At 40.9% G+C, this 25,088-nt stretch overlaps 1 pseudogene; it reads left to right on the top strand.

Moving 5' to 3' along the window:
* Positions 1-6,858: 6,858 nt before the first annotated feature.
* LOC129784581 (aprataxin and PNK-like factor) lies at positions 6,859-24,006 on the top strand (annotated as a pseudogene).
* Positions 24,007-25,088: the final 1,082 nt, after the last annotated feature.

The raw sequence follows: 25,088 nt of genomic DNA, 5'->3' as shown, positions 1-25,088 counted from the left end.
CATTGTCCATTAATTCAGTAATTTTTTCTCTGCGGCCTGGTCTGGTTCACTCCAAACTAATGTCAAGTGCTGTGTCACACAGTCCTTCCAAGGATCCGTGGCCGTTTTCTCTCATCCATTCTGCAACAATTCCCCCTTTTTCTTTTTGGACAAGGAAAGATTGGGTAACACGTTCAAACAATTTTTGAATACAAGAAAAAATACAAGGTAACAAAAGCAACAGTAAAACAATAAACAACAATACAGATAAACCCTGTTTTAACAAGTCTCTTAACCATCCATTTATGCCCAGAGAAGCAAACCACACATCTATGCCTGATGAACCTTCTTTAACTTGATGTATACGATCTAACTATTCCAGCTGTCGATGAATACTTTGTGAATGGTCAGAAAGATTAAAACAACACATACCTTCAAAGTCCTGACATCCATGTCCATTTGCCAAAAGCAAATAATCTATAGCAGCTCTATCCTGTAAAATTGCATGGCGTAAGCTGTCAACATCAGTGGCAAGTCCTGATAGAATGTCCGCAGTAGAATTAAATTGTTTCACTGCCCAACAAGCTAGAGTCTTTATTTTAGCCCAATTTGCAGCCGCTGCGCCACCGGGAAGGAAAAATGAAAGAGCTACAGTTCCAGCCACTGTGCCAAGATTTACATTATCATTACAATCTGGCTTTAAGTCATGAAGACTGCGTTTTGCTCTGCTCTCATTCGCTTGTCTTACCAAGTCACGCATGGCGGGTGCAAACATGGTTAGCTTGCCAATATAACAGGGTCCTCCCACGGGACGGAATGGTATGGCAGGCCATGCCCTGTCTCCACATATTAAAAAATATCCTTCTGGTAATAATTTCGCTGTAATATTTTCCACATCAAATTCACCAGCATGTTTTGAGGTGTTCCAATGGTTAGAATTCCCTGATACATTTTGATATCCTAAATAAAATTGGGTTACATTGTCACGGTGCATGATGCGTTTCCATATATTCCCAAACATGATAGCACCTGAGCCATTGATAGGTCTAAACGACGGTACATCTTTGGTACAATTGAGTATTTGACTAATATTCTCCAAAGGCCCAGCTGCGGGGAAAGATCCCCAAAGGTCTAATTCCTGCTGAGGTAAATAAATTGATTCATTTAGATGGTAAATCAACTGTTGTAAAAAATACGTATTTTTAATAAGTGTAGTATTCCACCAGGTACAGTTATCACCAAAGCCAAAATTCGTGTCATCATACTTCCGGTCTAACCAGGCCAAATATGATTGATTTATGGCTGTATAATTTACTCCCAAAGGTTCAAAATCAGGCCAGTGTATATAAGGGTAACCAATTAGACACGTTCGGAAAGGATCACTTGCTTTCTGCAGGGAAAGACAAAAATCTGTAACTCCTGATTGATTTGCCCACGTAACCCACATATTCTGTCTAGGCTCTATACTATGTGAAGCAAGAACAAAGATAATATTCACTAGGCTAATTCCCAGAGACAATGCCATCATCCACGTTTACAATGACGTTGTATAATATGAGACTCAAAACTTTTCTTAATGATACGAACCCAAAAGATAAGCTCGTTACGATGTTCTGCTAAAAATATCTGTTCAAAAGTTTCATATCGTTGTAATGCTTCATCTATGACTAAAAAATTAGGGGTACGTGTTTCAGTTAATAGGGAAAAACCTCCAAAACCAAAATGTAAAATATTATACCTGCAAGGTGGACACAACCAAGAACATAAGGTTTTCCACTTATAACTCCTAACCCTTTTACAATATCCACAATACAGTGTAATTTTTGAATTACAAACAGTTTTACATATAGGACAAAATTTTTCTAATTGTATTGGTCCTTGCCCAAAGAGGTCTTGCAAAGTATGCAAAATACGGGTAAAATGTAATAAAGACAATCTATCAGAGGGTAATTGATATTGTATCTCCCGAGGCAGTTGCCATAAGATGGGAAGAATAATATATGTTAACTTTTCTACAAGTCGTTTTTCTTCATCTGGTCATGGCAGCCGAAATAATCTGTCTCGATGCTGTGTCCATTTGACAATTTTTGCACCATAGGTGGCGCTCTCGACATTGACGACGTGTATGTCCAGGACGCCCACAACGAAAGCAAATAAAGTCTTTTCGAGGTGGTTTCTTACTTTGCCGTTCATCTAACGTCTTTAAAGGAGCGAGGGCTGCAAAAGCTTGCTGCTGAGTTTTAACTAAATTGTCTCCTACCTCTTTAAGCGTTTCGACTAACAAAGCTTGAGGTCCTACAGGCACTCGGCTCATTCTTTCTAACATAGTTTCAACAGAAGCATCCAGGGGAAGGGTAACTAAAATGCTTTTTGTATAAGTGTTACAGTTTTCTAATATACATTGCCTCAATAACGGTCCCTTCATAAAATCCATCATATCTGCTCGATTGATCGCATCAGTGACTCTGTCTACAAAAGAGGCAAAAGACTCATCCCTGCCTTGTTTAACTGACATATATGAAGGTGTAGCAGGGGTTGTTCTTACTTTCTGCAAGGCTTCTCGCGCCAGTTTCATAGATTCTAACAGTACATCAGGACCAGTTTGCATCTGCATTTCTATTGAGGCAAAAGGTCCAGACCCCATCAATTGTTCTACGGTTACTCCTGCTAATCGGTCACGCGACGCATGTACAGATAGTTCACAAAGCCTTTGCCAATGAGCTTGCCACAACAATTGTTGTGATTGCTTCAAAATAAGTCTCATAATATTTTTTATATCTTCCGGACACAATATTCCACTTCCCCAAATATAGTTTAACATTTGTCGGGTGGGTTCACCATGTAAACCTGAGTCATTAACTGTACTTCGCAGTTGATTTAAAATTTTCCAATCTAAAGTATGATGTTCTCCTGTCATTACTCCTGCATTATCGATAGTATAAATCACAGGATAAGCTTGACAATTAATTTGAGTTACAGCATCAAAATCTTTTTGCTCCATTGCCTCTCGGACTATTTTGTCCCAATTGACTCGAACTAACTGTGAATGCGGGGGTGAGTTAAACGGTTTACTAAATGTTTTATCTTTTAACTGTCCCCTTGTTGTTTTCCCCTCAAGCTCAATGAATTCCTCCTCTAAATTATCATTTTGTGCGCCATCCAGCACCTGATCTTGAGACGGTGCCGAAGGACAAACTTCTTTCTCTGTGTGAGGAGGAGGAGGTGGTTGATTTGAGGGCTGACGAACAACAGGGACAGGAATTCCTGAAGCAGGAGGACTGAAATAATCTCCTCCTGCTGTAAAACGCCCCGCTGTTGAATCAGTTTTTTCGAGCCGATTAGTGGCAGCTGCGGCCATCTGTTTTTCAACCTTGTAACGTTTTAAACAGTTAATGACCTCTCTCCAAGATTTCATTAACTTTTTAGCAACTTTATCATCGTCAATCACTAAATCCCATAAACAGTCCCCATAATTACGCCATTCTTCTACTTCAAACATACTTTCAGGATCTTTAAAGTAACCTTTTGCCTTGCCTAACGTAATTAGCCCAGCTAAATCTTTCAAAGGGCTTACCCCCCGCTTTTCTAAAAAGCATTGTAAAAGAGCGAGTGCTACCTCTTTTTCCATAGCGCGCTTTAAACAATTCTTTTCCTTGATTAAGATGCAGCCTTTTTCCCTGGGTAGCCTCTAACGGACGGCGAACCTTTCCCTTGATTAACGTGGTTCAAGCACGGATCGAGATACGATGCCAGCATCAGTCGATCTTTGCTCCCTGGTCGCTGCTACCAGTGCTTCTCCGTCCTCGCTGTCCGGTGAAGAGCAGGGATTGGGTGTCCCTGTTCGGGCGCCACTTGCGACGAGCGAGGGGAAGCAAGCAGCCGACTCAATGTGAGTGATAAAGCAAGCTCCGATTTATTACGGCGCAATTATGGCATTTATACAATTCCAGTTAATTATGCCTACTAGTCATATGTTGATTGGCTAAGCCCTAAAGGTTACATTTTCATACGACCTCCTACTCGCGGTTTCTGCGGTTAACTTGTCACGTAGCTCGGCTCCGTGCTCTACGTGCCTTCCTCAAAGTTAGTTGCTACATCTTCTGCAAGCTCAGCATGACCTTTTCCTTATCTTCCTTGTCCATTGTCCATTAATTCAGTAATTTTTTCTCTGCGGCCTGGTCTGGTTCACTCCAAACTCATGTCAAGTGCTGTGTCACACAGTCCTTCCAAGGATCCGTGGCCGTTTTCTCTCATCCATTCTGCAACACCGCCCCCCACCCCCACTGCGTGCCCTGAAGGGGCCAGTTCCCGGTCCTGTCGTGCTGCAAATGCTGCGGCCCTTGGGGTGACATTGTCAGGTCCTTCAGCTCTGGTGTCAGCAACAGCGACCCCCGCCTCCTCGCACTGGAAGGATTCGGGGCAGGAGATGCTCCCTGCTCTGCAGCAGGCACAAGTGCCTGCCTCTGCAACAGCACCTCTGCTTTAACCCTTTCGAACCCTGAACGCAGATCTGCTCTGTGCTGCTTTAAGTCTGTGTCCTTACCTGTGGTGCCTTTGCCAGCAACCAGCAACCAGCCTGCCACGCGTCCAGCCTGGCTCAGCCGCACCTCCCAGCGGGTGTGGGGCTTTGTACAAACTCACCCCAAGACTTTAACCCTTCCCTGGGGTCCTTGACTCCCCCTGCCTCAGGTCCTACATTAGTGCAAGTTTTTATCTCCCAATACGCTTCACCCCAGGAGGAGCCACAGCCTGAGGCTCTGTCTTTACAAAACACAGCGATCCTATATTACACAAAAAACTTCAACAAGAGCATCTTTCTAGTTTAGGTCTCAGTTTTTCCTTGTCCTTTTCTAGAGCCAAAGTCAAAGGATCAGGTGGTGCTATATTAATCCCACGCTCCTTCTGCCACACTCTGTATGGCTTCTCAATGTGAAAAACAAATCTGCATGCATTGTCCCATTTCCCTTGTCATCTTAAAAATAGCATTAACTGTAGCGAGGTGTTACAGTTTCCTGATCTTCTAAGATACATAAAGGCCACCATTGGTTATAATATTTTATCAATGTTTGCTTGACGTGTGGAATCAGACTCCACAATCTTTATCAGATTGTAAAGTAGGTATGTTTATTCAGCGCTGGGCAGCACCAGGGGTAGTCCCACCAAAGCCGTGTGCGCCAGGGGCAACAACTTGTCTCAATTTATATAATCAAATGTTGCATATACATAAGATTTCCAAATATACCTATACATATTCATAACCTAGCCCTGCTTCATATTAAAATTAGTTCCAAGAAGTCATTTCCATATGTCCCTCCCAACTGCGTTTGCGTAGTGCCTCTTGCTGGTCATGGGGGTCATGGGGATGAAGGCTTGGTAGTCTTTCTCACTCTGAACCTTCTCTCTTTGCCAGACTCAGTTGCTCCTTGGTCTTTGTCCAGACTATAGAGTTGGTTTTAGCTAGTTCTCATCACAAACTGTCCTTCAGGAGGAGCTGTAGACTCCTTGCTTCAGTTAATTTACACAATAGTTAGTAAAACAAAGCATTATTTATCAACAACAATCTAGGTAATCGTTAAGCAATTAGACCTACTAAAACTTCTTTAACCCTTTCCCTCACACTCCCACCCTGCGGTCCTCCTGTATTCTTCCAGTGAGCCAAAATACAACCCAAAGGGCTCATGTTCACTCTTTCCCCACTCTGTTGACCTCCCATTTCACCTTTATGCAATACAGTAAATAATACAAATTATCACAAGTTGCAGGTTTCAGCACTCGCTTTGTAGCTGAGCTACGTCTCAGTTGCACAAAACACTCGCACAAAAGGGCCCGTTACACACTCACTCTGCTACTCAGATAGATAGCAACAATACCATTTTATGATGGACATTCCGACCTCAAACACCGTTATGCCACCCCAGAACGTCAAATATCAACAAGAGGTCTCAACTAATACACGGTACCGAATTTTACAACAGATGACAAAATGGCCAAAATACATTCTTGAAGAGAACCCAAATTGGCCAAAACACACCACTCGGGAGAAAACCTGTTACCCCTCGAGAGGCCCCTTCCCGCTACCGCAGCGAGGAGAGCACCCGAATTCCCACCCCCAGCCTTTCCAGGGGCAAGCACCAGCGCTCTTTACCTCACGTAGGATGTCTCCTCACAACTTACAGGTATCCCCAACCCAACTGCAACATACCTGGTCCACCGACGATGGTCCCTGTCTGTCCTCGCAGTCATCTAGGTGAGTAGGGGAGTCCTCCTGAGAAACCCTGGGGGCACCCAGAGGAGTCCTGTCCTCAGCAGGTCCTACAGCCGGACAGAGAGGGTCTCACCTGCGTCACCAAACTGACATGCGGAATCGAACTGTACAACTCGAGGGCAGTTACAAAGAGGTATGTTTATTGCAGCGTTGGGTGCAAGGGGGATCGCTACTCCTAACTTGCACGCTGTTTCAACAAGCCGACAGATATTTATTATACAAAGTCATGCAAATACGTAAGGTTTCCAAAAATTCATTATCATAACCTCCTCCCTCTGGCGCCTCTTCAGGATGTACTTTTCATCTTATTGGGCAGTTACCTAAATTTCCTGCTTACCTTTGCATACATTAGCAGTCTGTTGTTTAGTTTCTGTTACCTACTAGAGTTCTTTACACTTCCATCATCTAACCTTTTGTTCAAGTGTAACACATCTGCTGGCTAACGATGAGCCCCAAGCTAATATGTGCCCACGGGGCTGGTTTTAATCTCTATCAAGGTCCTTTCCAGCCTGGGCTCTACTATGATTCTCTCACTTTGAAAACAGGAATGATGAGGCAGAGTTTGACCTTAAAGCTTTTAGTTCTGAAGAATGTACATTTTCAGGTCCTTCAAAATGGAACCTTGTTCCACAGAATGCTCTGGATTTCCTCTTGAGAATACCATGAGAAACATGGCAGGGAATGGCAAGACTGGAACAAAAACCCCTGGAAGTTCTGTGGGAAGAAAAGCTAGGCAGCAGCATAGTAAATTGTCTAAAAGAGTAGGTCAGATCTCCAGTAAAGGAAATAGAATTGAGGAAACAGTAAACAAAGAGCAGATGACTGGTTCTGCAAGCCAACAGGCTCACTGGGCAGGACTTCCTGATCTTTTGGTGCCCAGGAAAGGACTCTTGAGCCTGATGCAAATCTGGATTACAAGACAGATTTCTGATTCAACCAGAAGTGCAGATACTTCAGAAAGCTCCAAACAGAACAAGCGTAAGAGGACACCTTGCGTGTATGGAACAGGCTGTTACAGGTGAAGCAAAAATAAACCCAGCTTAAGCTAGCTTGTTATTAAGAAGTACTGTATTAGCTACCAAAAACAGTAAAGTCGTTACAAGCTTTGATTTGAAAGAAATCTTTTGGTAAATGGGGACTGATGAGAAACCAATGGCATAGCAAGAATTTTAAAAGTATAAAAGGAGGAGCTAGGATGTCTTGCTAACTTTCAATATAACCTAAACAAGGGATGATGTACTTCAGCAGATTAAACGATGCAGAGTTCTAGGAAATAAGAAACAAAGGTCCACTTTAAAAAGGAAAGAAATAAACCCCCCTGTGTGTACAGTACATGTACCGGCAGGGAGAAGAGATGTAAATGATTGAAATGCCCAACATAGACCCTGTAGGCTTATTTTATTTGCAGCTGAAACTTTTATGAAAGATGAAGTTATTGTATGCTTTGTGATCTGACTATTTAAAATGCTTATTATTTGTTATCCCTAAACAATGGAGAATTACTTCTGTTGTAACTTGGCCAATCTGCACCATTTTTTTTTTTTTTTTTTTTTTTTAAGCATTCAGTCCCCTCTTAAAACCAGAACAAGTCACACTTATAAACTCCCTGTGAACCCTTATCTGGTCAGTGTCTTTGGCGATACTTCAATTGAGGGATGATTTTTATTTTTTTTTCTGCTACTCATATCCTCTCAATTCACAATCTGTCATACAAATGTTTTGTGCGATACAAATGTACCAGCAAGATCCCAAAAACCCCAGTGCTGAGTGCCTGGTCTCCTGCTAGTTCTTTCTGCCCAGAAAAGATCTGTAATGCCATGTGTTAATATATTGAAGAGAAGATAGGCGTCTAGAGGTGTTCCTGAGGGTAGCAAGTGACCAGTGACCTGAGAACTGCCTTTAGGAGAAGATTTTGAGCACTACATAAATCTATGTACATTGTAACCACAAAAGATAAGGCTAATCCAGGAAACAGGAGGTCCTGTGATTTTTTTTTTTTTTTTTAAATATTATCACTATTACTACTTTTGTATTTTTTACCTCTTCCCCCAAGGGGCTTGAGTGACAGTAAAAGCTTAGGTTGTTCAGCAAACAAGCAAGCACAAGTAAATGGGTTCTTGTGTATGTTTGGTGTGCCTGTTGCTGCAGATAACTGCGTAAAGCTGTTGTGTTCATGAGCACATCAGGCTTCCAGTTTTCATGTAGCATTCCTTCGCATATCTCAGTTTTTGCCCTTCATGATTATGAGGAGGACATGGTTCATTAGGCAGCCAAGCTGATCCAGTAGTACAAATGCAGCCTTTAGTTTGCTCCAGCTACTTTTCATTTTGCTCAGACAAGTTTTCCCCTCTGTGGGGGTGAAGCTGATTCAGTGCTCTGACACGCTGAAGGATTCCTAATGTTTTGGAAGGCAAGTTTTAGTTACAGGTAACATGCAATAGGAGTCTGCATGTGCACGTTTCTTCTTGGGTCTTTATTCTAAAACATTTGGCAGCAGTACTTTTGGGAAGTGTTGCTCTGTAAGAAGAAAAGAATGCTCTGAAATAGCACATAACGAAATCTTATTTTGTTGGAGAAATTTGTAAATAGGAAGTATCAAAACCATCAGCTTTGATCTTCAGGAAATGTGATGAGACTAAACCTGCTTGTTTGCAAAGAAAGGTGCTTTATCGTCTGTCCTGTATGTGCTTTTAATGCAAGACCACCAAGTAGTCATTCTGCATCAATGAGATAGCTATGTTGCAGTAAAGCAAGCCATTGCAGTTACCCATATGCTTGACAGAAGTGTACATAAGTGTGATGTGAATGGACGCTTTGAAGGAACGCACTGATAGCGTATTCAGTTTTTGATTGTGTAGTGTTCTCCTTGAGCAAAACCTGTTTTTTAGAGTTGCTAAGGAAGAGGAGCTGCTTTGAGTGCTCTTTTGAGTACGATGAGTAGCTGGTTTTTGTCTCCTTCCATTAACCTTATGAAAGGTGTCTTCTAGCACAATGTGCTGTAGGAGTCAACGTCTTAAATGAGGACTGCTTTGGTAACCATAACATTTCCTTACAGTGTTCTTTCTAGGTGAGGTTTCATATAAAATGTAATTTTTCCAATAACTGAATGCCCTTCAGTTTTCTAATCCGTATTTTATAAACTCCTAGTAAGAGATACTTGTCTTCTGCATATGACAGGCACCTTTGGTGGGTGTGTGGTTGAACAGCACAAATGGAAAAGATGAAATGTTAGTTTAGTTGATTTTATTAGATGTCTCTAACACATAGCTGAAATGTTTAGGAAATAACTTTGTAACCCATAGCTCAGTTTCTTCATTTATGAATTTGAAAACACGCTTTTTGAAAGAGTCAAGCTTGATTCACACTTCTCTCTGCAGAGATTCTTCTTCTTATCCTCCGTCAGTGTGAGATTCTCTTCCTGTGGCAGTCTGAAGCTTTTTCCAAATCGAAAGAAACTGCTGTTACCACTAGGAGGCAAGTGCTCTGTCTGTGTTATATCTGACTATATTTGTTGTCAAGGAACTTACTCTTTGAATACTGTCTTGTGTTCATTTTCTTGTCTGCTGCTCGCTTTTCAGAAGTTAGAAGAATAGGGATTTAAAAACAAAAACAAATTCAAACCCAACCCCCATTTCGAGTTGCATAGTAGGGGTGTGGTACAGCTGAACTCTCATCTCTGAAACTGTAATTTCACAATTTTTGTCCACAATTCTATCCTTTGGCTAGCCTGTGGTACAGTTCTGTGCTGACTGGGTGTGTGTGAATCTTTCCTGTAACTGTCAAAGCAGGGCATGCTCAACCAGCCTTTGGATTTGTATGTGCATTCTTCTAAATACTGTGCTCTTTGTTTATGAAAAGAAGTATTTTTCATTTCACCTTCAGCTTGTAAATCTGGCAGCTACAGACTTGCATCTGTCTTTTTATGAGACCTGTTTTCTAGTAAGACTTAGAGTTTAGAACTTATAAACATCTTACACGCACTTGTGGCGTTAACTTCAGGCTTGAATACTATGGCTTTATAACTAGTGCTGGTGAGTCATTACGTTTTCCTTACCAGTTTCTTTAGTAGGCTGAGAAAATAAGCCCTTGAGATGACAGGGGTCTCCTGCATGTGATTAAGAAGAGCCAGGGATTCTGACCTTACCACTTAAATTTGTTTTAGAAAAAGCTTTTAAGATGCTTTTGGGAGCTGCATAGATGAAAACTGTCTTGAGTATTTCACTGAGCGATGCTCAGCTGCTGCTGGAGATGACTGCATTGATTCTGAAGAACTTTGTAAGTGTTACTTGCATAATTTTTATTTGCATAATTTTCTGCCACAAATTCAGAGCTTCTGTGTATGAGAAGGCAACTCTCCTAAAACTTTATTCTTAAAATAGGCTTTTAATTGGTTATTTTTTGTGCGAGTAAAGCTTAATGATTTTGTTTTGATCAAATTAATAACGTATTCCTGTGCAGCAAGGTTTTGTTGTAAAACTAACTTTGGAGTGCAGCTTCCAGCATGAAGGGTGCTGTGCTCTTACAACTCAGATCTCTTGTATTCAAAAAACCCCAAACAAACCCTCAAACAAACCAAACTCTTAATAAAAGGAAGAAGATTTTTGCAAGAAGGGATAATGTGTACTTAATATTAGCTGTGCATTTCTCTGCTTCTATTTATTTTGCTGGATATCGTTGCACAACATCTAGAAATGGAGTAAGTATAAATTATCCACATAAAGGTAAGAGAAGCTATGATGTTGTTACTAGTCCTGAGCATCTGAAATAGGACATGTTTAAGGTGCTTCACAGGTGATGAATAATTTGAGGAGCATCATCCACTGGCCCAAAGAATCCTGAGGCCCAGTGATAGGGTGCGTACCTCAAGACCCTTCCCTTTTTCTTGCTTCCTCCTATACAATTTTTTTTTTCTTTTTTCTCTCCTGCAATAAAGGCTCTTTGGTATTGGCCAAATAGCTTTTGAAGTAAATTCATGAAAGGAACTGGCTATCACCTAAAACAGAATAGTTTAGCTAACTGGCAGCTCTTAGGCCTTCTTTCCTTCATGACTATGATGCTGCATGTATCTTATTGTAGGAATAAGTATTAAAATGATTTCACAGAGCATTAGCTGCTTCTGTGTCCCTTTGAGAAGATGAATTGTGTTTCAAATGACTGAACTCAAATTCTGGCTAATATTGCTAGTACGTTAGCTCTGTGCATTTAGAAAACAAAGCAAGTAGCCTCTAAAATGACTTGGTTTCATCCCATTTATTTTTAAATGGCAAAAGAAGTAGGCAGCCAGCCTGAATGTGGCGTTAGAAGTGATGTTTTCTGAGAACTTGTAGAATAAAAGACTGGTAAATGCAGCCTTGCAATGATATCTAGTGAAACAGTATTTACTTACCCTACAGTCTGCAGAAATCAACAGAAAAGACCAGAACCAGAACAAGGCGTCTGTCACCTGTGTAAATAGGACTAAGGGACACTGGATCTCTGATAAGTAGCTCCTGGAAGAGTTTATCTGTAGCTTGCTTGCTGAGTTTCCCGAGTGAAAGATACCAAGCAGATGGAGATGTAAAAGTATTAATACTAAATATCTAATCTGTTTTCGGTGCCTGAAAGGAGGCCTGAATGGTTAGTGGGGCTCACGGTGCTTAAGTAATCATTTTGCAAAAGCTATAACAAACGCTTTTTCTCTTACGGTGTTGGTTGAAATGCTGAAAATAATACTGACTGTTCCCTAGAAAGTTCATAAGAGCCTGTTGTGGTCAGTGAGGAAGCTGCTGTGTATGTCGCTAGCTGCATACGTGCTTCTGGCTTGGTGTTTCTAAATGCAGCTGTAACAAGTGCAAATGACAGCAGTAATCCCTCTGCAGTTTAAAGTTATCATTGCTCTTGCTTGAGGCAAGCAGTTCACTTTTACAGTTTGCACAAAGATGTTGATTATGTACACTGGGAATTAGTGGTAAATCACTGAAGTATTTTGTGTATATCTTTTGGAAAATCATTTATTAAAACATCTCACTTTTCTTGCTTTCAAATATGGTTGAAAAAAAGTGTCTCTAAAAGAAATCAGAGGGAAAAAGTAGATTTGCTTTTAGTACAGTATGTTCACTATGACATAATTTTTTGTAGTGTCTTTTGATCTGCCCCATGAATTTCTCCTGAAGTCATAATGTATTTTTCTGTGTTCTTTTTAACATCACTTCTTCACAAAGTGATGTTGTTTATAGCTGCCTTGTCTTGTACGGTGCTCTCATCACTAACATCGGTGTGGCTCAGCTACACACAGAGTTATGTCTTAGGGTACAACTTCATGTCATCGTTGTGATTTGGTATTTCAAATAAAATGCCACGGTAGCCAAGGCAAACCTGAGAGCATAATCAATGTAATGTCCAGGAGACTGCTCCATTGTTTTGCCAGTTGATGGGGTCAATAGATAGCACACAGAAACCAATACAGAAGATACCCTTGATGCACTGTTTCAAATTAATGCAGAAAACAAGGCAATATGCACATACAGAAGGATTAGCCTATGATACCCTGATTCAAACAATAAAACAGATAAGCAAGGCAATGCACCTAATCGTTACTATTCACAGCTAGCTGTAGTGGTTCAGAAAGATACATCACCCGTTGCCCTAACAGGTTGCCATCCTCCAGCTCCGCAGTCGCTGGGGAGCCCCTGTTGCACGAGGATCTGGAGAGCCTGTCCCGGCAGCTGGGAAGTCCTGCGCAGGGCATCTCCTGGTAGGTGAGGTCTGCAACGTCGCTGCAAGAGGGTTCAGCTTTTATACTATTAATAAACAAGCTCACGTAATTCCAAACGTGGAAACATCTGGTTTCACTCTCCTGTCAGATGCCACCAAAGCCTGGCCAGGGGTTGGGAGGAACCGAGGGAGTTCCCTTTATCGACTGGATTTTAACCACCGGTTTCCAGACAAGGCCAAACAGCTGGATTCATGGCTTTGGCCGCCCGCCTCTAAGCAAGGAAGGATGCGCTGTCTCTTCTCTCATGATTGTAGTTTATCCAAGGTGCATCTTTTGCTAATGGCCATACATGGTTCACTAATGACCGTGCATATTTCGCTAATGATTGGATACTAAATACATATATTTAAGGTTGGGTTGGCGGGTTCTTCTGGAGGTCAGCTTCGGCTCAGGGCCTGCTGCTCAGGCCCCAGCACTTCATCCCTCTGGAATAATACGCTGGCATTTGAAGTGTTCAAGTGAGTAGTAACTTGCATACGGAACAGAAGTAATGATTGAGACATGCTGCCTGAAGCTCACAGGTGATCACCCGAGAGCGTGGGAAGGCTTCAGGACTGCAGTTGCTCGGCTGCCATGGGTTGGCCCTCGCAGCTTGAGCTCAGACTTTGCGAGAGGTTTGTGTAGCACTTGGTAACTCCAGAGGGAGTCATGACAGAGCAAGCCACGGAGCGAGATTCATGCTATGGGACTACATCAGTAGATTGTGTATGTGTTGGAGGCCTGAAACGTAAAGCTGATGATGGCAAATAGGAGAATTCATGTTTTAACCTCTTGCGGCCTCTGCTGAAACAAAACTTTTCTTCAATTATCCTGAAAGCAGGTCTTACATTCTGCACCAAGTTAAACGTTAAAAGCTTCTCTTTCTGTAACCGCTGAAAATGTCACTGATTCAGTAACACCTTTCTTACCTCCACTTCTCCTGTTTAAATGGAATAGTCAGTTCTTGATCTATATTTGTCTTTTGCAGGAAGAATCCCATTCACTTTCAGCAGTTTAGTCACCCTAATGACGATGACAATCATGAAACAGAGATCGTAACTCAGGATAACAATGATAACCGGCCTGAATGTCCGTATGGAACGGCTTGTTATAGGTAAGAAGCACTGTACAAAATGGCTTTTCTTGTTTTACAGGTTAAGAATGTTCTCCCCTGGAGTTGCAAATTGACAGTAGGATAGTGATGTTAAATCTTGACTGTGGCTTTCCAAATTTACTGGCGCCAGACTGCTACCTTTATGCCACCAAGGTCTGTGCAAAGTATTTGTGATTTCAGCTGGTGAACATGAAGCCTTGACTTTTGGAACCTGTTCAGTGGCCTAGAGATCAAAACTTTCTCATTTTTCAACCTGTAGTAAACTGTTCTTGTATAGAAACAATAATTTATTGTTACATGTTCTTCTTGATATGTAACTTTTAGTTCAGATTTTGACAAAATTTTTGTTAAGATTTTGTACAAAACCTCTATTTTAGTCAGTATTTGATTTGTTAGAAAGCATAATTTAGGTACCAGCAAGAAAATCCGGTTTATGGCTGACTGCTGTTTCTTTTAGCAGCTGTTGATTTTCTTCAAAAGATCCTTTTGTTCCATTTGTTTCTCAATATCTAGGTTTTACACTTGTATTTAGCAGAGTGTAAGGACTGCTTTGTAATTGATGCAATGGACAAAAGGATATATTTTGAGACAACAGCCCTTCTGTGGGGGCATATTGAAACTAACAGCCGCTGTTAAAGATTGTGCTTGAGCAGAAACATTTTCTCTCTCTCTCCCTGGAAGCGTGATGATCCTAAAGAGCGTGTTCTTTATAAAGTGTAACAAAATGGGAGTAACTTTTAAGGAAAAGCCATCTTATGTTCAACTAATGCAGAAGAAGTGTTTCTTTTCTCAAAAACCATCTGTGAGATGAATTTCTCATCTCAGGATGCGAAATCTAGGTTTATACCGCTCCTGAAATTGCCAACATACTTTTCAGGAGTACAATGGACACTGTCCAAAACTAAAACTGTCTCTCCTTGCAGATAAGTCAACTCCTGTGCTGTATTAGTTGATCATTTCTTAAACAGCGTTTCATTCTTTTTGGGGTAGAAGAAAGGAGGCACCCACAAAGCAATGATAATTCTTTCCACAAAGCAACAGGTGTCATTTGAAGGATTTGGATGTTATTTTTGTTGTCTTTATCTGTTGGCTACTACTGGAATACATAATTGAGTTATCTAAATGTTGTGCCTTGAGTTGGGATCAAATGCTCTGATGCTACCAACACTTGCAAAACACTGGATTAAGCAACTGTTCTGTTTCAGTACGGTATTTAATAGAAAGCTGTACTTGCATGTTTTTATTCAGATAACTATCCCTTCTAATGCACATGAAATGCACTTTGGGATAGCAGTAGCTATAAAACTGTAAATCAGCTTCAAGTATGTGAATGTGTAACAAGTTATTTGATGTAAAAATAAGATTTTCTTACTGAAGAGTATTCTGTTTTTGAAGAATAAGAAAACATAAGCAACTAGTTTTACAAGGCAGTCTTCACAGCAAGGGTATTTTGTAAAATATCAAAAAAATTCTGCAGTTATAGAAATTAATCTTGTGTTTCAAGCAATGTCAAATGGTATGTCATTCTTAAATAGTGGGCTTTAATTGTTGATTCTTTTTCAGAAGGAGAAATTAGGACAACTGAACCAGTTTTCTTCCAAAGTTAGAATTTTTTTTAATTTTAATTTTCTGCACAGAAGTAAATTGAGCTGAAACAATTTTAACGTGCCGCTCTAATACACTAACACAACAGATCAGCACGGTGTAAGTGGGACCAAGTTAAAACATTAGAACAGCATTGGATAACTGCTTTAGGGGGTGGGATAAATCAGTGTGTTCATGACCTGGATCGCAGCCTGAATGAGGGGAGCATTTATTGCAGATCAAAGAGTAAGTTGACTTTAAATTTTTAATTTTCATTGCATTGATGCTGTTTTTTAATAGAAGACATACACACTTGTATATTGAACTTCCCAGATTGCAGCAGCATATTGCAGAAATGAGTAAACTCTCTTAACAGTCCTTCTTTGGCCTTTCCCTGTGATACTTTGAGACAGGCAATTCTTTTCAATTTCTTTAATTTTCCCAAACTATTTGATTTTTAGCCTTATGTTGCAGAATATGGAAGTTACGGCTGGGTATCTCAGACTTGTGATGCACTGTGTGTGCATTGCACTTTGTGCACCAGAGGTTATGTTCTGGTTTTGGTTTTAGTGAGAGTAAATAATTGGATCAGTTCTTATTATGCTGAACAAATGCATCTCATCTTACAAGTTTGGAAACTATCTCATCTCTTGGTTTTGATCAGCTGTCTTTTTTATTTTTTTTTAAAAGGCTGAAACAAAAGGAACTCTTATGGAACCCTTTTTTTCTTCCACCCTACATTACGTAAGCTGAGACACTGCAGTAAGGCACTGGTCACAGAATTTTATTTTAAAAAGAAGTGAAAATTATTCACAAAATACAGAGGAGTTCTGGGAACTTGTTAGGTTCTTGTTAGGTGTGGAACAAGGTGGCAAATCAAGCTTTTACTGTTTTCTTTGCAGGAAGAATCCACAGCATAAACTAGAATACAAGCACAGTGCACCTCCAGGTAAGCCAAGTTGTTCAGTATAGCTCAAAGTGGGGGGAAAAAACCCCCAAACCCAGTAATGGATGCCAACACCTTGGAATAAAATGCTTTAAGTGAGAAAGTAACATTGCATTTGCAGCTTGCTCTGTATTGCCCTGTACCCTTGCTCTTCTTGAGCATGCGGTGTTGCCGTTGTCTGTGATAAGGAAGGTAAGGCTGCTTGGCCGCTGCACACTTACATTCACTTTTTCAAATGTTTTTCAACTGAAACAAGATGGTCTGGGTCAGACACCACTGACATAGTTTGTATGCTTTATATCTTAGGATTTGACAAAAATGCCAGGTGGCAAGTGGCTGTTTTCATGAGTTTAACAGGTTTTATTGAAAACTAAGCACGGTATAGCATGGTCTTACCAGATCTCTCTATTCTGCTTCCTCCATTTGGAGCTGGAGTATTACAGTGAAAACAGGGAATATACTGAAGTATTTCTCAACATTTCAAATGGATACTGCAGTAAATTTTTTCTGTAGCTTTTTTTCCCATCCCCACAGCAAAATGTGTATATCCCTATAGCATGTATGTTCTGTTGAGGCTTGGAGGGAATACAATTAAAACTGAATCTGAGATTCTATTCTAAAAATCTTTTTGTATTCCAGTAACTAGACTTGTTGAAAAACACAGGGGAATATACTGTTTATATTTTGTCTGTTCTTAGAGAATTCAAAGATGTACTTTGCATTCTTTTTGTGCTTTTTCTTAATTATTGGACTTGGAGGGGTTTTTTTCCCCAATTTAATTCCCAATGCAAAAAGACAATACTTTAGAGCAGAACAGTTAGGGAAATGTAATGATAATGCATTTTACTTCAAAAAATCAGGATTATGACATTACCCCTGCCCATGGCAGGAGGGGTGGAACTAGATGACCTTTAAGGTCCCTTCCAACCCAAACCATTCTATGATTCTATGGTTATTAAGGAGAAATTGCATTTATGGAAACAATGGCGTAAAATATTTAAATGCTTTGAAATACTGCAATTGTCTGCTGTAAAAACCCCAAACAGTACCGATGATGTTTGTCTACAGATGGCATGGTTCATAATTGTAAGAACAGTTCATCTGGGTAATCTTTCAAGAATCATTTAATACAAAAAAAAAGGTTTTTGGGGGCAGCAGAGTAGTTTTTATACTTGTAAATACAGCACAACCATTGCAGCATTTCTTTTAATAAGTCAGTCTTCTGTTGTAGCAACCTCTCCGAATAACCTTATTGCTAGGTTGTACTCTGTCCTGGCTAATAACATTTCTTTCTTTAGTACCTGAGAGAAGAACACGACAAAAACTTCAAAAAATGGTATGTTCTGATGTTATGAATGGGCCCATCAGCATGGGATGCAACTGATCTGCTTTGGGTTTTGGGGCATTTAGTGGTGCTGGAGATGCTTGATAATACTTACCTGAGAAGAAGGTAGTCATTATTTTAGTAAAACTCTGCTTCCTTTTTTGCAAGTAATAGTGCTGGAATTGAATTCCTGTGTGCTGAGCACACCTGTCCTTCCCTGGAAGCAGGCAGCGAAACAAACAAATGTTTTGAGAGACATGTGTGACCAAGTCAATTCTTCCTTCCTTGAACAGGGTTCATAATAGGATGAAAGGAGCCAATAGTTCATCCACAGCTAGTTAAGGTTACCCCATGAAGACTGATTGCTCTTGAAACATTGAGATACTCCTTCTGCATTGCATTGACCTCTAAATAAATGTCAAAAGATATCTGCGGATGTGGTGATGAGCTTTTCTTATATTTACTCTGAGGTATTGATGTTACAGGCTTGTTAGGACTGAAGTGTCGAAGAAGGGTAATGCCTTTCAGCTGGGGCAGTGTTCCCTGTGAACTATGTATGTATCCTTCGAACTTTAGTTTCTAGACATCAGTGAGGATTGTGTAGTATCACAGGCAAGCTGTAGTCTCTCTTGATAATGTAACCTGTAATACTGTGTATGAGTATCTCCTCCATTTACCAGTAGTACACCTAGCTTGCTTTGCTGCTGCCAATAATATTAACTTACATGTGGCAGGTGCATGGGCTCCAGTTTTAAATATCCTTTAGCTCTGTTTCAAGGCATCTCTTGTATCTCAGTTTGGCTTCCAAATGTGAAGCTTCCTGTTATTTCTAAAATAATTTAAAAGTGAGCGTTGAAGAGCAGTCTGAAAGCCTGATGATATGCCATCTTTACTTTCACTGGCCTGAACAAGGCATGAGGATGTGGAACTGCTGCATCTCGAGTGGAGGTGGGAACTGACTTGTCTTCTTTGAGATCACCAAGGTATGGCTGGGCATTTCCTACAGAAATCTTCAAAACAGAGATCTGCCTTCTAGAGAAAGTAAAGTGCAAATAGCTGTAGTTTTCTAGACAAAGTGTTTTGGCCTCCATTCTGTCTGTGACCTACTTTCCACTCGGGAATGTCTTTCCCATCCCATTTCCTTATCATGTGTGTGTGTACTTCTGCTGTCACTGAATGCTTGATATGGGTGTATCTGTGCACTAGCATATTTTGAGGCATATTTGTTAGCTGTACGCTTTGCCACATCCCATGATGCAAGTATGAGCCCCATCTTGATCACCGCTCCCTTGCAGAAATGTGCATTAAAGAGTGGCAAGAGTTGTAAGCAGCGTTGTAAGTGCAGCGAGCGGTTAAGATTTTAATAATGAAGCAAGCTGGACTGTGTGCATATCTGAAGTTTAAAGCTAATCTTGAAGGTTTAAAATTGTAGCTGTGTCTTTCATAAGAGGACCTTCCTTACCAGAATGGTAGATCCTGTGTGTGCAGCTCATGGCAGGTGGTCAGCCAGGCATGGCTATGGATGGAAAAGTGCTTCTCTTGTAAATGTGTAAATCTTTGACATGGAAGTGAAATTCAATCTGTTAAATTCAACTCCTCATCCTAAGAACGAACCAGGGAAAAAATGATATTCCATGCACAGTGGGAAGAAGGGAATTCATTAATTAAAGTTCTGTTCATATTTAATGATTGTTTAAATTTCTTTTTTCCCCTCAATATCTTGTTGACTGGCTTGCTTCGTTCTCTTGAGGGGAAAGCTTGTAAAAGGTTGCACTCAGCAAGCTCACGTCTGAGGCGGTCGTACCGAGCCATGCAAGATCACACAGGCAAGGTTCCATTAGCCTTTATTTCGTGCTGTTTGGCACAACTGCACTGTTAAGCACAGCAGGATTAATTTCTGTTCAAGTGCACTGAAACTCCACCAGCCAAGAAAAGAAGGGTGCTATCTACATGACATTTGCCATGTTTAGTTTTTAACATTGATAGTCTAATTGCTGCGAGATGGATTACAAATTGCCAATAGAGAATGTGGTCTATGTTCTGAGAAACAGTCTAAGGCTAATTACTGGGGAAATAGCTGTAAGGGAGGAAGGGGAAAAAAAAAGAAAGGCTGGAATGTGTGTTGTCATTAAATTGTCACTAGTGAATGACTTCACTGCCTTGTTGCTACTTGGATGAATGACCTGCTGTGGCTATGGAGTCTGAGAGTTCTCCTGCACACTTCTGTGTATGTTTTCTAGCAAGCTGATCGGCTCACTTCCAAACATAACCCTTTGTAAAGGGGTGGTCAGCAAGCTTTTTCTCCCCGTGTGAAGGAGATACTTCCAGGGAATGTTTCAAGGTCATATTTATAAATACGGTACTAGGGGAAAGGCAGAACTGTGCTTAATGAGCAGCTTCAGGGGCTGTGGAGCTGAATTAAACTATAGCAGAAAGAGAGGAGTGGGAAGACATGGAAGGAAGTGCATCATTCACTGCTGAAATCTAAAAACACTGGTGGACGAAAACCAACATCGTATGTTCCTCATACATTTGTAGGAGAAATATGGAAGTAATCAGTATTTTTCCAGAATTCCTATTTCCGTTGTAAAATACCACCTGCAGTGCTGTGAAAGTGAAGAGCAGTTTTTCTTTGTTAATCCGGTCTTGGGTTTATTATTCTCACAGGCTTAGGCTGAGAAGAGAGATTTTGTTCTTAAGGTATTTAGAATCTTTGTTTCGACTTCTCCCTCCAGACATAATTCCTTCTGCACGACTATAGTCTGTGATTCTTAGAAAAAATTCTGCTGTTATGGGTAAACATGGGCATAATTACTTTCCTCTAAAGTCTGGTAAACAGTAAACTAGCAAGCATCATATGGGATGGGATTACAGCCAAAATTGACAGCTGACATTTTCAGGATTTTCTGCTAGGTGCTATATAGGTTGCTAGCCATAGGATATTTCTCAGTTGTAGTATTGGCTGTGTCACACATGGCTGACTTTATTCTAGGAAGTCATTGGGTGCCTCTGTAGCACAGTTCACCCATAAAATTGTGTACCTTTGAGGGAATTGACTGCTGCTGTAAGTGCTTTTGAAAACCTTGCTATAGAGTATAAAATGTTAATCAGACCATAAGATGATTCTGGAATAGTAACATTCCCACTAGCAGAAAAATGTAACTGACAGAGGATGTGATCTGACTACACCAGGTGCTGGTGTTCTTGCTTGTTCACCACACGCACAGCTTGAGTGTCTGGAGCTCTGACCTGAGGTTTCAAGAAGCTGCTAAGAAATACCTGAGGTTAATATAAACATGGATGATTTGGACTGGGTTGTGTAGCTGAGAAGACACATTTCTAGTTTCATATAAAAGATGATAAGAACTGCTCAACAGATAAATCATTATGAGATCATTGACAGGTTATCTCCAAATGAGGTAAGAATGCAGAAACTGGAGGCTGGGAAGAAAAGGAACAAATACAGCTTTACTCGGGGGTGTGACTTAAGGGCAGCATACCATGACTGGAATATTAACAGACTGTGGCTAGTTAGGAATTGTGGGCCTGTAAGAAAAAGGGAGGTAGCGTAGGCTGGTAGAGCAATGGTCGTGCACATCTGCCAAAGTCCCAAAGCAGTGGAAATAAACATGTTAAAGGTTCACAGCTACCGATAAGTAAAAGGAGAAGGCAATGCTGCTATGGCAGCAGCTTTGCATCGATGCTACCAAGTCAGGTAGATAAGGCTTCTTCAAAAATCAGGCTTGCCCTGTCTCTGGGAACTGGTTTATATATGTCAACATATTTGAGCAATTAAAAGACTACTGCAAGACAAGCTGCCTAAAAAAGTTTAGGAACATGCAGCGAGCAGCATCCATTTCTTGTGAATAGAGGTTTCCAAGTTTTGACTCCTGCCAATGTAGAGTATTGTGACATACTGGGAAGAGAGAAGGCAATTTAGTCACAAAGTGTGAGCTGTGCAGAAGATGGATAGGCAGCAGATTGGACAGCAGCGCGATAGAATAGACTGAACTGGGAAAGGGGTAGGCTGCATCCAGCTCAGGAAAGAAGTGTTCAGCATTTGTTGTTTCCTTAACGTGTGTTCAGAAAGGAAGCACAGACTACACAGCACAGATCGAAGTTGAGAACGTAGGAGGTGAGTGATCTAGCAGATTGTCTTTGCTGACCTGAAGCTCAGGAAAGAAGTGAATGGGAATTCAAAGCCATGTCAGATTCCAAAGAGCAAGAGTATAAAGTAGCCCTAAGTAAATATGGATGGGTGAAGGCAGAAAATTTAGAGTCGGAATAGCTGTCTAGCAAGAGCTAGGGGCTAAAGGGCAAGAAAGATGCCTTGTTTAGGTATAGAAGTAGCAGGAAGATGACCAGGAAAATTGTGTATGCCACTCCTTCAGGAAAGGAGAGTTGTCAGAAGATGTTATCTGATACCGTTTTCTTCTGATATCAGAAGATGTTATCAGAAGAGGCCTGGCAACTGTTTTCCAAGTGCTGGAAGAAAAGCCACTAAGGAGAACTTTCTTAATTGATCAGACTGGTAAGCCCTGCAGTAGTGGTCAGAGAGGGATGGTACAGCTTTACATGAGAGTCTTGAAAGTCAAACACAAAATTGTCAGCATTGGATAGAGTGCTTTAGTTGAGCCTTTCTCCTGCTGAGGAGAGAGGCTAACTAGATGGCCCCTGCAAGGTCTCTTTCGTTCTGTATTTATTATTAATGAATATATGGCATTTTTGTCCCTACAGGAGAAAGGGCTGTGGAGAAAGATGCGGCGAATGAAGAGACGGGACGCAGCTTGATGCAAGCAAATGTCAATTTATTGTACAGAAGCACGAGGTTATATACACTTTCAGAAGCTGCGCGTTTTAAACAGATTGGTTCTTGAAGCTAAGCATTGCATCCTAGGCAATCCCTGATTGGTGGTTAACTGCCATCAATTAACAGCAAGGTGTTCCCTTTCCTCGGTGCCATCCTTGGCGCCATCCACCATCCGTCTCCCACTCCCCTGTGCTCTGTAAACACGTCTCATCAGGTTAATTGTTGTCTAGACAAGCTTGAGCACATTCCCCTCAGCTAACTGATTGCCACACATGGTCCTAGTTTCCAGCCCACTCCTGCAGAAAGATGAACCACATGAGTATGACCTTAATGGCGGCTTTAGAGATGATGAGGAAGAGGTGTGCAAACCTACCGATGAAGACTCTGACTGGGAACCAAGTTCAGAAGACAAGGATAACAAAGATGTTGAAATGCTTTTGCAAGAAGTGTCTAGATTTGTTAGAACCAAAAAGTAGCCATAGGGGGACAGCATTACGAATGCCCAAGCTGGTTATGTTAAAACATGAATGTGTAAGGAGGGGAATTGCTTTGAAAGCTATTTTTTCCTCAGTGATGTAGGCACTGCAGGAGGATTTTAGTCAGCGAGGGGATTCAGCAGTGTCTGTCTTTTCCATATGGGTTTTTTGTCTTATTAAGTGGTGGAGCCAGAGAACTGAGCTCTGAAAGTTTTTTGTGTTTCCTGCCCCCCCCCCCCCCCCATCTATTTCTTATGTTCTTATGCAACACCATTGGTATTTCATGGTTTGAAACACAGTTTTAAAGGTTGTTAATGCTTCATCTTCCTGTGCTTGAAATAAATGCTGGCATTAGGAAAGCCTTTTCTTTTGCTGAAGCACAGTATATACTGTGTTGGATGAAGGGGAGTTACACTGCCCACCTGCCATATCACAGATTAATTCTTGGCCATCACTGGGGAGTTTGTCTAAATTTTGTTAACGTTCTTTTGAGTTAGTGCAGTGCTACTGGCTTTCCTCTTTGGTGTCATTTCTTTGGTTCTCTTGATTAATACAGATTAAATACAGATTAATACAGTTAAATACAGAATGTGTAAATCACTTGAGAACAGTATATCAGTGTATCGAACCGCATACACACAGTGACTATGGTGTATTTGCTGTAATTACAGTAGGACCTCTTTCCATGCCTGTACCTCACTGGAATTACATTCAGTTTACAACAAAGCTTAAGTCTTGATGACTGTATTTTTGCACAATTAAACTTGTAACATACTGCGGGAAAAACGTTTGCCTGTGTCTCTGTGATTTCTAAAGACTGTTGAAGGATCTTGCCTTCTGTGTGTTTGCAGCATGCCTGAGCTTTCAAGAAAGTAAAAGTTTTAGTGTGTTTCAGGGCAGGTGACTGGAGCCATGTGAATTGTGTCCAAAAAGGTGCCAAATCTGGAAATTCTGCAGGGGAATTATTCTTGTGTGGCTCTGGCTCCCCTGGGAGCTGGAGACAGACATCCAAATACGCTCAAGCTTTTCAGCTGTGTGGCTCAGTGTGCTCTGCTTAAAATGAAATGGCTGTTGCTGCAAGCTGGCATTGGGTGCTTTTGGATGTGGGGACCATCTTCTGCCAATTGTGTGTCAGAAGCTTCTCTCAAAAATTGTAGATGTCAAAAATACAAACATTTATGATGGGGAACTCCTGCGAATTTGGAGAACATCAGCTTCTGTTGGCCAACGGCTTACTGTTTGCTCAAGTTATTCCATACAGAAAGAATCCATTTGGTGTTTTGTACAGTGATGTCTGTGACCATAACCTTCCTCAAGCTAAAGCATTCTGTATCACAGCGTTAGTCTGTGAATGGCTATTTAAGCTGCTCACAGGAGCTACTAGCCTTTATTTTGAAAGCAGAAATAGCTTTTTATTGCTGGAGGCTCCCAGTCAGATCTGTAATCACAAAAGCACATTTGGAAGTAAATTTTGATGTTGCATGATAGATCAAGTTTTATTACTGATACATCGGGACTGAAAAACTTGGGTATGACCAAAGCAGCACACTGGGACAGTCAAAGCCGTTGTGAGCTGCTCTGTGCTGGTAGGTTGAAGTTCTCTCTGTTGAAGTGCATTTCCCTGTTCTTGTATTCTTTCCTTAAGAGCAGGATGCATTTTTATTCTTCTGGCAGGATGAATTGGTAACTCCAGGATACTGGAATACTGATTGAAACTACTCTGTTGGAGATACAGATGAGAGTACCCGGGCACTCAGGAGACCCTGAAAATTTTCAAGTTACCCAGAAAGGCAGAGGGTAACGTTTCACCACGTAGACTCTGCATCACCTTACCCTGTAATACATGCTTATTTGCTC

Source organism: Falco peregrinus, chromosome 5 (genome assembly GCF_023634155.1).
Source record: "Falco peregrinus isolate bFalPer1 chromosome 5, bFalPer1.pri, whole genome shotgun sequence".
Classification (NCBI taxonomy): Eukaryota; Metazoa; Chordata; class Aves; order Falconiformes; family Falconidae; genus Falco; species Falco peregrinus.
The sequence above is the reverse complement of the archived record's forward strand: the minus strand, read 5'-3'. Positions and strand labels throughout refer to the sequence as shown.